At 39.0% G+C, this 17,178-nt stretch overlaps 1 long non-coding RNA gene across 1 annotated transcript; it reads left to right on the top strand.

Annotated features, from left to right (window-relative positions):
* Positions 1–285: 285 nt before the first annotated feature.
* On the top strand, positions 286–1,404 carry LOC145120782 (uncharacterized). The gene is made up of 2 exons (XR_013714357.1): positions 286–652; positions 975–1,404. It is a non-coding gene; the product is annotated as an uncharacterized LOC145120782 (long non-coding RNA).
* The last annotated feature ends 15,774 nt before the right edge of the window (positions 1,405–17,178 follow it).

The following is a 17,178-nucleotide window of genomic DNA, read 5'->3' as shown; positions in this document are numbered from 1 at the left end:
TAATATATTTTATTTTTACTAGACAAAATTGCAAAAATGATCTTTATGGTTGGCAAAATTATGTGACTTTGGATCAAAAAAGTTTGACGGTGCATCAGTGGTCCAATTTTGGATACCTTCTGTGGGTTTGGTCCCTATAGTTGACATTTTTGTATGGTTTTGGTCCACACCCAACATAAAATGACCAATATGCCCTTAAATAATTAAATTTTAATTTATTTTATGTAATTTTCTTCTATTTTATTAAAAAAAAAAGAAAAATAAATTATCACCCACTATACCCTCTCTCTTCTCTCTCTCTCTCTCTCTCTCAACAACACCAAAATCGGTAATTAGTCTACCCTCTCCATCTATTCTACCGATGCTCGAAAACCACCACATACACCACCATTGCCGCGCCTTACTTGTGCAACACCGCCCACCCCTAGCAAACTCCAGTGACGGTGGCTTGCGACCCAGATGCAAATGCCAATGACGCGACCCATCTACCACAGCCCCTTCGTCTTCTCCGGTAGCTCCAAATGTTCGTTTCCAGATCTGCAAACGAGACCGTTACACACATCCAATACCTTACAAAAAAACCCATGCCAAAGAATAAATAACGCAAATCAGAGAGGATCATCTTCTGGGTTTTCGATTTGCACCAAGAGGGGTAAGTTCATATACATCTGGGCAATAAAAAATCGTCTGACCATCATCTATGAGCATAAATTCTAGAATTCAAATGTATGTAAAGAAAACTATGAAATCGGACCTGTATATCACCAAAACCCAGAATCTAATAGAAACAAATTAGTGTTTTTCTCTCTAAGACTCTCGCAGTCGACAAGCCTTTAAAGATTTTATACGAGGTTCGATTTTTGCTCTATCTAGCTAGGTAGAAAATTTTTCATTTCTCTGTACTTTTGATGAAACATTGAGGTTCTTGTAAACCCCTTCCGAATCGATCACCCCCTGTTTTTCTTATGTTTCAGGTCTTCTGGGATGGAGAGGCATTTGGAAAAAATCGATGAACGGTGGTTTGGTGGTCAGCGGTGAAGGGTCATCTGGTTAAGGAAGAAGAGGTAAGGGTAGGGGAAATGAAGGTGATTGGCGGCGAATAGTAGTTGAGAACGACGATGGTGGTGAATGACGATGGCGCCATCTTTTATGGCGGTGGTGGTGGCGGCTGAAACCCTTAATCATTGAAAAATGGAGGTGGTGGTATTTGGGTAGGGACAACACCAATCAGAAGGGTGGTGCTGGTGGGGAAATTTCATCGAGGTCTGAGGAAAGAAAGATGGGTGAGGATAGGATTAGTTGTTTGTAGTGGATGATGGTGGTAGTCGGTGGCGGACGGTGGTAGTTGTTTGTTGAGAGAGAAAAGACAAATGAAACATAAATGGAAAACTTTTTTGGACCAAAGTCACATAATTTTACTAACCACAGGACCATTTTTGCAATTTTGTCTTTTTACTATTACATTATACTTTTTTCATAATTATAATTCTAAGGCTATATTATTTAGAGTGTTTGGATGATTAATCTTGCTTTAACTTTGTTTGTTTTGTTAGTTTCTAGAGTTGTTTTAATGAAATTTTGATGTCGTTAAAAAAACATTATATTCATTTTTCTAAAATATAAATATGATATCACAAATCGTTTTCGTTTTGTAAATATCTACTAAATCAAATTCTTTACTTAATGATGTCTATAGCTGAATCAAACATTGTGACTGACGCATTTTTTCAACGACGTCTTTTCAATATCTGTGACTGTGACTGACTCATCCAAAGGGTTCTTCTTTTGTTATAGGGTTGAAAGACAACCATAGCATTTCTATTTCAAAATTTTAGCCTCCGACCCAACAAAGTCATGCCTCCCGCCATTGTATTTGTAAAAATGTTACTATGTTTTTGAGAAAAATTTAATGCAAGAAAAATCTATTCATACACAAAATACTTCTATACTTATAAATATGTATTTATAATTCTAAAAAATGCATTTATATTTATAAAAACATAATTTTTGGTTTTAAACCGTATAAACAAGCAAAAAAACTCGTATACAAAAAATAACATTTAAAACAAATATATAAACACAATTTTTAATTATATATTTTTCCGTGTATAAATGCGATTTTACTGCATAAATATACATAATATGAAAAAAAATTACGGTAAAAATGTAAAGCACTTGTAAACAGTTTTCTTAAGAATTTTATTTTACGGTAACCTAAATATTTGTGTTATAATAGCTAGAAAAAATAAATAAATAACTTGCAAAATTTTAATTCTAACAAAAAATGATTTAAAATAAAACTATATTTTTTTATAAAACTTAAAAAGGTTTTAATTTAAGTTCATGTTGCTGAAATGGATTTAAACTAAAAGGTATTAATTTCCACATAATACAAAATTGGCAAATTATATGTTAAGCTACAGTAATGACAAATTATGTGTCAAAAAACATATAAACTACATTATAATACAAAATAAAATGGTTTAATTGAATTTTTTTTCTTGTTCCTGTGTTTATTTGTAAAAAAATGGCTGAATAGTTTTTCTTAATAAATTCTATGAACATAAATGTTAATGCACCATTTTAATAGAAAAATAAGCAAACAAATTTTTTTTTTTCATAAAAGAAAGTGAACATCGTTAGTAAAATAAGTGGAAGGATAAAATTACTAAAGTGGAATTCTCATCACCCTTTTTCGATGCGATTTATTCGATTCAGTGCGATTCATTCGATTGAGTCATAAAAAAAACGTCTTTGGTTACCACTCAAGATTCTTTCGATTGAGTCAGAAAAAAGAAGGCACGACAAAAGCAGATTGACCTATAAAAGAAAAATAGGTAAGAAGGATGCCCATAGCAGTTCTATTTCAAAATTTTCAGCCTCCACCCAAGAGAGTCATGCCTTCTACCATTGATAATCCAGTCGACAAGGAAGAAGTTGTTGTCGTGAAGATAGAAACACCCGCAGAAGTCCACCATGGAACATTCATTTTCACCATAGCATTTGTTCTGAAATGCATCCGATACATCGTTAGTCTATTGAAAAGTCTGGGTCACTTCTGGATGGAGTATTACCCGCGAATATTTGGGGGAATCATGCTCCCATCCCCAATTAAGTTTATTATCATTGGTTTAGCTACTTTCGCTGAAATTTGTTGTGTTCCAGCCTCCAAAGCCTCCAAAGCTACAGTAGCCATCATTGTTGACAAAATGAAACCTACGGGACAAGTTTTTCTTCCCACCCTATGATGAACACAATTAATAGATGCAACTACAATGGTGGCTGCCAAGACTATAAATTCTTTACGAATTTCTCTGTTTAATAGAAGAGTTTTCCAACCCCAACAACTGGTATCAGAGCTTGGTTCGGTGTCCAGGGAATTCTTTACGAATTTCTCTGTTTTTTCGTCAAATTTTTTTTTTGTCTCAAAATCCATTTTGAGTACACCGTTGGAAAGGGCTTGTTTCAAGGATTCCGAAAATATATTTTTCGTAATTTTTTGACCACGGGAAGACCTCCAAAACGTCGGTCAAAGTTTGGTCAAAATCGCCGGAAAAACCAATCGCAGGAAAGCCTCGCCGGAGAAGAAGGAGTGACGTCATCAGTGACATCATCATTGACCAGAGTTTCAGATATTTTCAGTTTAGCCCCTGAAGTTTCCGAAAATTTCAAACAGGTCCCTCTGTTTCTAAAACACTGCAGTTCGGTCCCTGTTTGTTCCGAAAGTAACCTGTTTGCTCCCTAGACTTCAGAAAAGTTTCAGAAAGGTCCCTGGTTGGCAGAAACGTTTCAGATTAGTCCCTGTAAGCTGCGAAAATTACAGTTTAGTCCCTATAATTCTGAAAAGTTACAAATTAATCCATAACTTTTCAAGAAAGTATATTTTGGCTCCGAAAAATTCTACCCCACCATTTTTGACACTTCCAAATCCAACCGAGAGCTCGGTTTTATCTAATTTTTCCTCGAAATATTTGGAAAATAAATTTGCAATTATTTTCGATGGAATCTACAAGTACGATTACGATGGTTCGACTTACGCCCACAAATTACAACATGTGGAAGCCAAGGATGGAAGATTTGCTTAATCTGAAAGATTTAGCAGAGCCTATAGAAAAGCAAGGCGTCAAACCCAACACGAAGACAGACGAAGTTTGGACGAGAATAAACAGGAAAACGGTGGCACAAATTCGACAGTGGATCGACCACAGTGTTTTTCATCATATCTCTCAAGAGACAAACGCGTACAAACTTTGGGAGAAGCTCGAGAATATGTATCAGGCAAAGACGGCACGCAACAAGACCTTGCTAATGAGGCGCCTTGTAAACCACAAGTTACGAAGTGGTACGTCCATAACCGAGCATACGAGTCAGTTCCAGGATCTCGTAAACCAGCTCGGTGCTGCTGATTGGGTTCTCAAAGACGAGGAACAAGCCATATTGCTCTTGAGTTCTCTACCAGATAATTGGGAGACGCTTGTTGTGACTCTCAGCAATTCTGCCCCCAGTGCTAAAGTGACAATGGAGATGGTCACAGATGCCCTAATGAACGAGGAAGCCAGAAGGAAAGAAGCTGGTACAGACCAGTCTTTTGCCCTCGTGTCAGAAAACAAAGAAAGAGGCGGAGGCAGAACTGGAGGCCGAGGTCGAGGTAGAGGCAGAGGTAGACATGGTCAAAGTAGAGGAAGATCCCAAGATCGTGGGCAATCACGAGATCGAGGGAAATCGCGAGAGCGAGGTAAATCTTCAAATACATGGTTCGAAGGCTATTGCAATCATTGTAATTATTATGGCCACAAAAGGAGTGATTGCCGAAGGTTCTTACGAGAGCAGCCCGAGACAAGCCAGAATCCAAGCAGGGAGAATGGTGAAACCATGGTCACCATAACACAAGACGTTGCCCTTGTTACATACGAGGAGGAAGCATGCCTACATGTTGAAACTCATGATGATGAGTGGGTGATTGATAGCGCTGCATCATATCATTCGACTCCAAACCGGGATTTATTCAGTACTTATAAACCCGGAGACCATGGTACCGTGAAGATGGGAAACACCAGTTTCTCAAGCATTGCTGGTATTGGTGATGTGCATTTAAAGACCAATGTTAGATGTACATTGGTGTTGAAAGATGTTCGGCATGTCCCCAGAGCTGAGAATGAATCTTATCTCAGTTGGAGCTCTTGACGTCCAAGGATATGATAATCAATTCAAAAATGGCACCTGGAAGTTGTTGAAAGGTGTTATGGTTGTTGCAAGGGGAAAACTTGATGGTACTCTTTATAAAAGTCATGCAAAGTTGCTTCAACCAAGTCTCAATGTTGTTAAAGAAGAGACATCACCAAACTTGTGGCATAGAAGACTAGGCCACATGAGCGAGAAGGGATTGACGACTCTTGCAAAGAAGGAGTCCATTTCAATGGCAAAAGATGTTGCCTTGGATCCTTGTAAATACTGCCTATTCGGGAAACGACACAGAGTTTCCTTTAGCTCCACAAGAAAGAACCGCTCTGAGTTGCTGAGCCTTGTCCACTCCGACGTATGTGGACCCATTGAAGTAGAATCTCTTGGTGGAAGCCGGTATTTTGTGACATTCATTGACGATGCGTCACGAAAGGTATGGGCATACTGTTTGAGAACGAAGGACCAAGTATTGGACCGCTTCAAAGCTTTTCATGCAATGGTGGAAAGACAAACAGGCAAGAAGCTAAAATGTCTCCGATCAGATAATGGAGGCGAATACTATTCCCGTGAGTTCTCTAAATACTGCACGGAACATGGTATCAGACATGAAAAGACTGTCCCACGAACCCCATAACACAATGGTGTAGCAGAACGGATGAATCGCACCATTGTTGAGAAAGTTCGATGCATGCTCAGCATGACTAAACTCCCAAAGCCATTCTGGGGTGAATCTGTATTGACATCTTGCTATCTAATAAATAGGTCACCTTCCGCTCCATTGAATTTTGAAGTTCCGGAGAAGATATGGACGGGTAAAGACATATCATATTCTCACTTGAGAGTATTTGGGTGCAAGGCGTTTGCACATGTATCAAGTGAACTGCGGAAGAAGTTGGACCTCAAATCCACTCCATGCATCTTTATTGGATATGGAGATGAAGAGTTCGGGTACAGGCTATGGGACCCAGAACTAAATAAGGTTATTCGAAGCAGAGATGTGGTTTTTTATGAAAACCAGTATTATGATTTCAAGGCACCGGTTAACAAGCAACAAAGCTCCAAAGTTTCAGATATAATATCTAAAAATAAAGATGATGTTTCCACTGAAGAAGTGGATGAAGAAGTCGATGATGCATATCAAGAAGGTGTTGATGAGGGGGAGCTTCCACCCCTGGATAATTCAGATCCACTGCCAGAAGTTGCAAATGAAGGAACTCAATTTCGACGATCCGAACGAGTCCGTGCTCCATCAAGAAGATATCCGACTTCAAACTACATCCTTCTTACTAGTGAGGGGGAGCCAGAGAGCTTTCAAGAAGCTCAATCTCATATTGACAAAGCAAATTGGCAGAAGGCCATGGAAGAAGAAATGAATTCTTTGCAGAAGAATCAAACATATGAGTTGGTGAAACTCCCCAAAGGAAAGAAAGCCTTGAAAAACAAGTGGGTTTTCAAACTGAAGAAAGACGGAAAGGGAAATACTATGAAGTATAAGGCAGACATGTTGACAAAGGTGGTGACACAAGAGAAACACATACTATGTGCTGACATAGTTGGGATGAGGATTGTTGGACGGAGACTGGAGGGGGAGATTTGTTGTGTTCCAGCCTCCAAAGCCTCCAAAGCTACAGTAGCCATCATTGTTGACAAAATGAAACCTACGGGACAAGTTTTTCTTCCCACCCTATGATGAACACAATTAATAGACGCAACTACAATGGTGGCTGCCAAGACTATAAATAGAGACTTCATTCTTCAGTTGTATGCATCCCAAATACAGAGACACAAATGGTATAAAACTTAGAGTGAGAGTGTTAGTGAGAGGGTTGGTCTTTTGTAATAGTTGAGTGTGAGAGTTGCTCCTCCTATTGTAATTCTATTTTAGTGTTTAATAGAAGAGTTTTCCAACCCCAACAAAATTAAGTCGCAAAGCTCTGAATTTCCGTTCAAAAGTCACCCTCGATCCATGAATGTAGCAGTTACCAGTCTACTCTTTTACGGATTGGCTTCATCAGCCGGACATTTCATTTCTGCCTGCACACATCTTGGTCCGGCTTCAGTTTCTGCCATTGTTGCTCATTCGGGAAGGATTGGTTCTTTGTGCATTTTGGTGGCAACTGTCGCATCATTATTCTATCTTTGATAACCTAGGGTTATGTTTGTTGTTCCATGTAAGATAGATCTACACTGCTGTTTACCCATGTACGATTCCATCTAATCCCATATAGGTTTTAGTTGTTTGGAGGTTATTTGGACTAATCTACTCTTTTGGGTAATAAGAAATTATATATGAGGTTTCCTTTAGTGACCTGGCTTGTGGGTTATGTGGTTATGAGCCAACAATTACCTTCCACCATCGGTTTTAGTTGTTTTGAAGCTACTTAGACAAATATGATACTTAAGTCTTTGATATTAATTACACAAAGCATATAAGGTTAAGTTTGATTTTAGGCATTTCTTTATGATTGACTTATGACTCATGGACATTTAAGAACTTGAGTGGTGGAGTTTGTAACATCGCCCTTCAATTTTTTTTTTTTTTTTGTACTTGTGAACATATGACATGTATAAGACCTTGGTAGGTTGCTACAAGTTATGTCCCACCACTAATTCAATTGTTTTTGGAGTTTATAAGGGATTTTGTCATGGAGTTTTTGTACTTTTGCAAAGCTCTGTTTTGTCTCGATTAATATCACTTGGGTTCTTGAGATTTTGATCTGAATTGGAACTCTGTCATGGAACTAAATCATCAACCCCAACTTGAACATTATTTAGAATTTGTTAAGGGGGTGTTTGGATAAATAGTTTTTAGCTTATTAGCTTATTGCTTATTTGCTTATTGCGGTGGGAATAAGCACTTTTTTAAAATGTGTTTGGATTTGCTTATTGCGGTGAAAATAAGCAATAAGCAATAAGCATTTAAGTGTTTGACAAACAAAACAACTTATATGAGTAAAATGACCAATAAGCAATAAGCATTCCCCCCCCCCCTGCTTAATAAGCATTCCCCCCCCCCCTGCTTATTAAAATCAGCTTATTTGACTTATTCCTACCGCAATAAGCTGATTTTTAAAGACTCCTATCCAAACACTTAAATTTGCTTATTGCGGTGGGATTAAACAATAAGCAATAAGCAGCCTATTTTTTCCCTATCCAAACACCCCCTAAGTACATGTATACGCTTTTTTTTTGTAGCTGTCTCTTTCTTTTTATGCTCTTTTTGTCACAGATGTTACTAAGACCAATCATTACATTCATTCTTTTTGTAAACTATGTGGTACCAAAAATGTAAATTGTGTATCTATATATACATATTATTAATGCAATATACGAGATGAGTTTTTGGCCAAATTCCATTATGGTATCAGCACTATTTTTTTTCTCTTTCTCCTAAAACCTTCAATCGCACATTCTGCGTGTCGCATCTCCTCCTTCTTCTTTTTTTTTTCTTTCTATCCTACTCCATCGACAACCTTCGGTACCTGTCGATTTTCTGCTCCTATTCTAATCAATGGCTTCATTACATCCTGATGTTACTGTCACAAACATCAGGAACTTCATCCTAATCATTCTGGAGATGGATGACAGGCAATATACATCATGGGTTGAATTATTCAAGATTCATTGTCGGACACACGAGGTCATTCATCATATTCTACCACAGAAAGCTTCTCCCTCTAAACCTTCAACACACAAAGATAAGAAAAAAGTAGATGTTGCCCTTCACAAACGTCTGGATTCCACTGTCCTCCAATGGATTTACAGTACGATTTCAAAAGATTTGTTAATTACCATTCTAAAACCTGATTCCACAGCCGAACAACCCTGGAAATCGTTGGAAAACATCTTCATTGACCGCAAATCTTCAAGTGCACTGTACCTAGAAAATAAGTTCAAAAATAATAAATTGGAATCCTTATCTAATGTTTCTGCTTATTGTCAAGAACTCAAAACCTTGTCTGATCAACTCACTAATGTTGATGCCCCGGTTTCTAATGATTGTCTGGTTCTTTAATTAATCAATGGGCTTGGAGACAAATATGAAAACCTTGCTACTATACTCCAACAATCTAAACCTCTACCAGATTTCTACACCGCCCGATCAAAACTAATCCTAGAAGAAACCTGCAAGAATCATAATTCCAACACCATCCTAACTGCAACCACCTCCAAGGCATCGATCGATATAGCAACAACCGCCTTGAATACTCAGACAACAGCCATCACTGACCGACAACACAAACTACTACCAACCGAACAACAGTATCGTAGCAGTAGTGTACACAATCAGTTCGAACAATTTGACTGTGGTGGCAGGGGGCGGCACAATGGTAGAGGGGGTCGGGGATGCGGTCAGGGGTCAGGGTCGCGGACGTGCACCAAATTTTCATCAAAATTACGACTGCAACAGCCGACAATCGGATGGAATGCCCCTTGGCAGCCACAACAATGGAACTTCCACCCACACCATACCTTACGAACCCGGTGAACAAATATCAAAATTGAAATCCTAACTTTGCAGGTGTTGTTGGCGCTAATCCATACGATTATGGTTATGCAGCTTCTGAGCAATCATATACCCCGACCAACATTGACCAAGCGATGCATACTATGACATTTAACCCGGATCAGAACTGGTATCTCGATTCCGGTGCCACCAACCACATGTCGAATACAACAGGTAACATTTCCAATTATTTCAATAATGATATACAAAACAATATCGTCGTTGGCAACGGTTCTCAAATACCCATCCATGGAACTGGTCACACAACCCTAAAACCACCTTACCCTCCTTTAAAACTTAATAATATCCTTCATGCACTTAAACTGATGAAAAACCTAATTTCAGTTCGACGTTTAACAACCGACAACCCCATTTCTATTGAATCCGATTGTTTTGGTTTTCTTGTGAAGGACTATTTTGACGCGGATTCCTATCCTTCGATGTGACAGCACTGAAGAACTCTATCATCTCTCACTACCTTCTACTCAAGTCATACCACCTTCTACGTTTTCTGCTTTGACACAAGATCTTTGGCATAAGCGTTTGGGCCACCCTAGTTCATCTTTATTGAAAGTCTTAAATAAACACAATTTCATTTCTGTTAAAACTTTTTCAGACAAACATTTATGTCAATCGTGTGTTTTTGGTAAGCATATCAAATTACCGTTTTACGATTCCATTTTTGTTATGTGTTTACCGTTTGATATTATACATAGTGATTTATGGACCTCCCCAATTCCTAGTTCAGGGGGTCACCGTCATTATATCCTATTTCTCGATGATTATACAAACTATCTATGGACATACCCACTCACAAACAAGTCACATGTCTACTCCACTTTCTTAAACACTATAGACCCTCATTTGTCAATATTGAAGTTTTGTTACGCATTTGAACTTATGGAATTCATTAGATCATTTTTATATACTTGTTTTTACAATAGAGTGATTTGTAGCTACCAGACGAGATTTAGTTTTCTTAAAAAGACTATTAAGGGTGTGTTTGGTACAGAGAAGTGGAATTAAAGTAGAGAATGGAAATGGAGAGAAAGAGAATTAAGCCGGAGAAAGAGAATTGGTTACACTATTTGGTACAATAGAGATTTTACCGAAGAAATGAACATAAAAATCAGTTCTCTTATTTGGTTGTAATCAAAGTGAAATGGGAATTAATTTTTCTTTACCATGTTTATCATTTACAAAAAAAAATTTGTACAATAAAACCATTTTGATTTACATATTAATTAATCATATAGATTTATATTTCTGAATTTTCATTTTCTTAATTACTTTACTAATGGTTACCTAACATTTTATATCTTGTTTAGATTTTAAAAAATATCTTATTTCAAGATAAAAGATGGTCGCATAAAATGTAAATAAAAAAGAAGAAGAAGAAGAAGAAGAAGAAGAAGAAGCATGTCACATGCTTGGTATACCATGTTTACAATCCACACTGAATTAACCCAATTTCAAAAATCATAGTAAAAAACACAAATTCAAAATAAACTTTATACTACGAAAGAGAACGACCTAACCAGTTCAATGTCGCCAATTGGTTCTTCTTTGTCAATGATTTAAATGGTAACAAGCCCGATTGAAGGGAGGATGCTCGGTGTTAATGTGGAAAACGATAGTCCTTCAGTTTTAAGAATGTTTTTAGGGGTCGTTATGAAACTCTATGCTTCTCTAATGTCGAAGGAGAGCAAAGAAGATATGGAGATCGAAGATGAAGAAATCAATTGTAGTGATCTGATGTTGCCAAAACCGATTAGAGAATGTGCCGCCAAAATCGAGAGCAATAGGGGGGTTAGAATGGATATGATACGAGATACCATTTTTCATTTCTCCGCCCTTTTTTTCATTTCTCCATGTTTTTAATCTGAAATGTGTTAGTGCTTAAATTTTTAATTCTCGCATTTTCTGTGTTTTAAGTAGAGAATAGAAAACGTGGAATGAGAATTATTTTATTTCTCAAATTTTGATTTCTAATACTAAACAAACAAGAGAAATGGAATTGATTCTATTTATCTGCTCTCAATTCCCTATACCAAACACCTCCTTATAGTAAATGTGACCCCGAAGAAAAATCCTTCAGGCGATTTCAGAATTCTCTTTACCGTCGTCCCTCTTTGCCACCGTCACCCTTCTTCTCCGGTGGGTGCAGACGCCGACAGGGTGCAATCATTGATCAATTTTATCTTGTTTTTCTTATGCTCGTGAAATCAGTTGATGAAAGGGAACGATAAATGGGAATGAAGATTTGGGAAGAAAGTGTGTAAAATCCCTATTTCGGGTACAAGTATTTTGTCATTTTTAACTTTTGGTTTGGCATTTCGGCGCACCATGGCGCGAGACACATCATTAAATAGTGGCGCGGCCAGGTGCTCACCGCGGTGCGGTGGCGGCTGGACTCTATACCCTAAATCTCGGGTTTTAGGCCCTATATAAGTACACTAAGTCCTAGGGGTTGCTTATCATTCTAACCTCTATCCTCAGAACAAAACCCTAACCCTAGTAAGAGAGAATCTTGAGTGTTGGTTTCTGTTTTTGGTGTTTTGGTGGTTCCTTGGTGAAGAAGGTGGTGTTGTTTTGCTTGTTGAGGCTTTTGCTATGATCTTGCTCCCTCATCATCTTCAAGACCTTTTGAAAGTATAAAGTTCATACCTTTACTCCATTATTGGTTCTTGCATGCTTAGAAGTCCTTTATTTTGACCATTTGGGGTTGGTTTGTGGAGTTTGAGCAACTCCGAAGCCATGGATCGTACTTGAGAAGTTTCTGGACCCTTTTTGTCCTATAAAGTTAGAATCTTGATGTCCATTTCTAGCCATGCATGTATCTTATGGCATTTTAGCTCCTTTATGCAGTTAGGGTTTTGGATCAAGGGTGTTTGAGGTTAAGAAAGGGATAATGTAACAATTTCGAAAATTGTTACCGATCGTTAATCGCCAAAAGTAACAAACATCAAGTATAATAGAGTTAATACGTAATATTTATCAAACTACGATAAAAATACAAAATTTCATATTAAAATATATAGGAAAAATCAACCGAATCCCCCGTAAACCGTAAAAATTAGTGCGTTAAAACATATATATATATATATATATATATATATATATATATATATATATATATATATATATATATAATTTTCTGAAAGTACACGTCAACGTGATCCAAAAATATAAATTTCGTAGAAATCCGACTTCGTATGAATTAGTTATGAATTTTAGAAGTTATTAAAATCAATCGTGCATACAAAATTTCAACGTCAAAAAGCTACGAAGAGAATGGTTGACTTTTAGCTAAAGTCACCAAAAGGAGAATCGTAGTACAACTCGAGATAAGAAATTTTAGAAAAAAGCTAAAATCGGAGTCCGTATGAGAGAGATATGATTTTCGCAAAATCATATAATCTTATAAAGATAAGGGCTAAAAATTAAATAAGAATTAGCCAATGCAACCTAAAGGAAAGTTGTACTACTTGTCGACAATTATGCGTGGATATAAAGAACGTCGAAAACGGAGCTTTTATGAGGAAGTTATGAATCTTACAAAATTAGCGTTATTATGTTCCGAATCGATTCTTAGTATGAGGTTGTGGCCCGATGATCGGTCATCATAAGGATTAGGGCTTTTGAAAAGGTAAGATCTTGGCCTATTTGGGTGCGGTTGATGTATTAAAAGTGATCCGGGTGTTCAGTTCGTGTTTTGGAGCCAATGGGTATTTCGGTAAAGTGTCAGTTCGGGCTTTTGTGGAAAATGGACTTTTGTTCGGAAGGTCTTAAGAAAGGTATGAGTTGATAGAAGTGTTGGGCTTCTCGCCACCTTTTCGTGGATATAAGGTTCGTCGGGAACGGGCCTCAGATGAGGAAGATATGACACTTTGAAGTTATTGGCAATATTGGTTCCTAATGGAAAAAAGTGGCAAGCAGATACCATGCATGCAAGGTGACCAACGTGGAAGTACGCCCAGCGTAGAGGAGTAAATGGACGCGGGTGTTGGAGGTGTACGCCCAACGTACAAGAAGTACGCCCAACGTACGTTCAGAGTCCCTAAACCCTAATTTTTAGGGTTAAGCACTATATAAAGAACATTATGACTCAAACCCTAGCCTTCTTATCAGCCTCTCGACCTCTAAACCCTAGAAATCGACCCTTAGCCCTCATTTGAGTGATTTTGGAGCTTGGATGGCCATTAGAGGAGTATTTTGGTGCTTTTGAAGAAGGTGTTCATTCTTGAAGACTTATTGAAGAAGATAGAGCTTTTAGATCCAGAACTACACCAGCTTTTGGCTCTTATTTGAGGTATAAAGTCTTAAACTTGGTGGTTATTTACTTAGATCTCTTATGTTGAGTTTTTGGACCATTTTGGTCCCAAGGATGAAGCTTTATGGTTCAAATCCGATTCTTAGGCTTAGGGTTACCACCCTTGGTGCTATTGGAGTCCATAATACAGAAAGTTGCAATCTTGAAGGTCTTAATGGGTTCATGCACGAGTTAAGACCATTTTTATGGAAGTAGAATGCTATTTGGTCTTTTTGGAGCATGCAAAGGCATAAAGTTGCCAACTTTATGCCTTAGGACTCATCAGACGACCTAGATCTGAGTTTGGGATGTAAAGTCTTCAAGTATTAAGCACTTAATGGATTTTGTGCATAATCTGGTTGTATGTGGGGCGTACTATGTAGTACGCTACGCGTACAGCCTTTCGCCCAGTACGCTAAGCGTATAAAAGAGGTACGTTGGGCGTACGCTCTCAGGAGGACTTGGGCCTTAGAGGACTTCGTACCTTTAGGCCCTAATGGTTTTGGGCCTGGATTTGCTGATAGTTGGGCCTGAATGTATCTTTGGGCCAATATTGGAATAGTTGGGCCTATTGGGCCTTGTGGCCCAATATAAAATTGGACTTCGCATTTATGGGCCTCGGTTTGGGCCAATTCTTGGACTAGGTTGTTGTGGGCCTTCGTGGGCCAATTGGAAACAAGATTATAGACTAAAGAAGCATTATTGGGCCTTAGGTTGATGCCCATGTGAAGGGATTGGGCCCAATTAGAAGTTGGGCCATATATTGGGCCTTGTAGGAGTGTTTATCTTTAGTGGGCCCAATGGGCTTGGTCCTTGGGCCATTGAAGAATTATTATTGGACCAGTGGAATGATAAGTGTGTTGGACTAAAAAGAACGATTGGGCCTCATGGCAAGACCTATGTAGAGGTTTGGGCCCAATTTGGAAAATTGGGCCATTGATGGATTTATGGACATTATAGTGTTGGGCTTTTGTTTTGGGTTTGGGCCTTAGTTTTGGATCATACTGGACCAAGGGTAGAATGGTCATTTCACCACATGCATGGATTAAGGATTATGGTATGGCACCCAATTGCTAATTGGCGGTATTAATAGCTCAGGAAGAGGACAGGGTAGCAGCTAAGGATTTCTTTCAGGAAGCTTCTCCATTCGAGGTGAGTCTCCTCACCATACCAATGGGTCGAAGGAACCAAGGCCGACCCATTTTGTGATATGTGGAACACTAGTGGGATATATGTTATGTGGTATGTTAGTTGTTTTGTGATACTTGCATGTAAGACCTCAGGGGGTTCCCGAGGCACTTGGGTGTAAGACCTTGGAGGGTTTCCATGGCATCCTAAGTAAAGACCTCGGGGGGTTCCCGAGGCACTAGGGTGTAAGCCCTTGGATGGTTTCCATGGCAACCTTAGCTAAGACCATGTGGGGGTTCCCATGGCTTTGGGCTAAGACCATGTGGGTGTTCCCATGGCACCCGACGTAAGACCCTGGAAGGTATCCATGGCATCCTTATATGTTTGTATGTATGATTTATGTGACAGTGGGCTAAGACACTGGAGGGTTTCCAGGGCACCCGGAGTAAGACCCTGGGGGGTTTACAGCGCATCCCTATTTGTTTATATGCATGACTTGTGTAGTTGATACAGATTAGGTGATTATGTGTGTAAGACCTTGGAGGGTTTCCATGGCATCCTTATATGTAGTTTATATGGCTTATGTGATTAATATGGTTTATGTGATTATGTGGGGTATGCTCTGGGGAACTCACTAAGCTTCGTTCTTACAGTTTTGTTTATGGTTTCAGGTATCATCGATTTGGAAAGGGAGGGCCCGGCATGATCGCAGCGCACACACCCGTGTTTTCCGCATTATGTGATTTTGGGATGTAACTCTGATAAATGTTTTAATTAAGCTGTAACATCCTGACTCCGAGGTAATATTTATATATGTTTATTTAAGATTTGGCTGGGTGACTCGACGAGTTGGTGCCTCAACTCGTCGAGTAGGGACAAATTTGCCACGTGGGTTTAGTAACCAACTCGACGAGTCTGAGAGCCGACTCGCCAAGTTGGCGCTGTGAGTTGAAACCATAATTCTCCAGGGTTGGGACCTATTTAAGAGAACTTATGTCCTCATTTCCGCCTCACCAGCTGCCCAACTCCCCTATGTGAAACGCTAAACGTTTGTAGTGAGCTAAGAGAGTTATAGAGCTAATCCTTGAGTATTCTAGTGCGTCTTTTGAGGGGAAGAGGAGATTATCCAGCAAGGAACGAGGAGAAACTGTTGGATCTAGTGCTATTTCGCCCAGAGCTTCTGTGGAAGGCAAAAAGCCTACACATTTCTCATCTTATTGGTTAGATCTCATGATTACGGAAGTTTAGGGCTTATACCACCTTTTATTGGGACTTTGAATGCAATGAGTTATCAGGAGGCCTAGACTTCAGATCTGGACCTTATGAGGTCCCTGGAGTCCAAAGGTCCCAACTTTATCTAGCCATAGAGGAGCCTTTATGCTAAACACCCTTGTAAGAGCTTGTATTGGCATTATGGAGCAAATATGCCATGCATGAACGTAAAGATCGAAGCTTTATGTGACAATCAAGTCTTGGGAGTCTAGATCTAGAGTTTGGAGTGATAGATATGCCTTAAAACATCTGAATGAGAGTACAGACTGAAGGGACTCGCCGAGTCAATGAGCCGACTCGACGATTCGGTTAGGGTTTGTCCCGATGAGCCTGATTACGCGGTAACTCGGCGAGTTCACAGGTCAACTCGACGAGTTGAGTTGTATTTTCATCAGGTTTCTGAGGAATTGAGGGGACTCGACGAGTTGCATAGATGCACTCGACGAGTTGGGTCAACATGGACTGTTGACTCGAGTGTTGACTTCTGTTGACTTTAGGGCTTGGTCAAACATGAGTAATAGAGACCATGGAGGGGTAGAATGGCCTTTTACCCTTTCCAAGAGTTAGAGAGGGGCTAGCATGAGTTTATTCAGATTTATGATTTTAAGTGCTAATTAGAGATGCTTGTTACATATAGGCAGGGATTAGACGGTTCGAGGGGTACACATTTTCCTAGCTTACTTGCGAGGTGAGTCTTCTCACTATACTTACCTAGAGTGGTAACCTTTGTGTGACCGGAGGGTCTTATCTGCTTATATTGAGTATTATGATATCCTAC

This window comes from Lactuca virosa, chromosome 6, assembly GCF_052849685.1.
Source record: "Lactuca virosa cultivar CGN04683 chromosome 6, Lactuca_virosa_CGN04683_v6, whole genome shotgun sequence".
Classification (NCBI taxonomy): domain Eukaryota; kingdom Viridiplantae; phylum Streptophyta; class Magnoliopsida; order Asterales; family Asteraceae; genus Lactuca; species Lactuca virosa.
Note: the sequence above shows the minus strand (reverse complement) of the source record. Positions and strands in the feature narration are given on the sequence as shown.